Source organism: Cyprinodon variegatus, unplaced genomic scaffold (assembly GCF_000732505.1).
Source record: "Cyprinodon variegatus isolate N-32 unplaced genomic scaffold, C_variegatus-1.0 Scaffold123, whole genome shotgun sequence".
Classification (NCBI taxonomy): Eukaryota; Metazoa; Chordata; class Actinopteri; order Cyprinodontiformes; family Cyprinodontidae; genus Cyprinodon; species Cyprinodon variegatus.
In genome coordinates, this window is record NW_015150576.1 from 947,566 (window position 1) to 949,186 (window position 1,621).

General features: G+C 41.1%; 1 non-coding gene across 1 annotated transcript; it reads right to left on the reverse strand.

Annotated features, from left to right (window-relative positions):
- Positions 1-211: 211 nt before the first annotated feature.
- Positions 212-283, reverse strand: trnae-uuc. The gene has a single exon. It is a non-coding gene; the product is annotated as a tRNA-Glu (tRNA).
- Between the last annotated feature and the right edge of the window lie 1,338 nt (positions 284-1,621).

Sequence of the window (1,621 nt, forward strand, 5' to 3'; positions counted from 1 at the left end):
GAGCAATTTTTGTGATCAGAGTAGGATTATAATTTTTATCAGATTTTTATCCTCCTGGTTATTTAATACATACTAGTTATGAAGTGTTATTTAAACTCTTTAAATAAGTGTTTGTTCCGAGTGATCCATATTCAGGGAAAGCAGACTGGAAGGATAGAGCATCAGGTTGCATACAAAGAGCCCATCTTTACCAAATGGTGTTTCTGATTAATTCCCACACCGGGAGTCGAACCCGGGCCGCCTGGGTGAAAACCAGGAATCCTAACCACTAGACCATATGGGAGTTGTCTTCTTTTTCTGGGTACATGATCAAGATAAGTGGTGCTCCTAATTTTTAATCATTTGGTGATACAGTATGTTGGCTATCTTTTCCTGTACATGAGCGGCGGTTTCAGCAAGTCATTAAAGTTCACCTTTTTAACAGTGGTTCTTTTAAAATTCTTTTAAAATCTATCTATCTATCCATCCATCCATCCATATATATATATATAAATATTGGTAAAATAAGATCCATCTGATCCATCCATCATTGAGTACCGGCCTCAATGAGAAATGGGCTTTTGCATGCTCTCGCATGCGTTTGTAGTGGGTACAACATTGTGCATGTGCTTTTTTTTTTTAAGTGGAGAGGACGGGTCTTTCAAAATTTATATCCACTATGCCTTTAATTCTTAGTGACGTACAGTTGCTTTTAGTGTCAGAAAGATTTTGATCCATGTTGGAGTGATGCTACAGTATCTCTTGCTACACATTTGCAGGTTTGGTTAACTGAGCTATTGTTTTCTTCCTATCAACTCCATGTCTGCCCATTATCTCCTGAAATCTTACAATGGCAGACCATTTATACACACAATTACCTGGATATGTTCTCTTTCTCCTGTTGTTTGGTACCTTAGATATAGTAGCGTAAGGAAAATGTTTTAGATCAGTTGTGTTTTTTTAAGGCTAGCTATCTGGCACAAATACCCACAGCATGTCTAAAGTCACTTCTCAATCATTCTCATGATTAGGTTGTGCTTAAGCAACATGTTTTCGAATGCTTGGATTCACAAAATTTATAATTGGATTGAAATTGTCATACTCTGGTGTAGGTGCAGGTCTGGTTTTCTTTCTCTCCCTCCTCTGCAGGGCTGGACAGGCAGGCGCATTTCATCAGAGCTAATTACCACCCTTCATAAGGAGCTGGAACCAGGAGCCGTCAGTTCATTATGCTTTAGCGTGGTACAGACCTACTCCTTCTTTTACCCTAGTATCCGTGCAACCTTAATCTAACCTTGTCCTTCTCGTTTCCTCCTAGAACCTTAAAAAAGCCATCCAGTGAAAGACCTGGAAACCCACACCTTGGATCAGAGTCAGAAGAACTACTGGAAACTGTCTCGTACCAGAGAAGAACCCCGGATCCTTCTGTTAGCTCCCCTGCCTGCGCTCTGCCTGCCTGCCTGCCTGCCTGTCCACCCTCCAACATACCAACACAGAGAGATGATCTGGATCTGCACCAACAACCCGGAGAACTGAATAGCACTTCTTCCCTCAGACTAAGCCCAAGCCACCACTTCAGTGAGTTCACCAAACAAACATCATTTTCAAAAATCCAAAAGCTCAAGTTTTTCACCATCCTCCC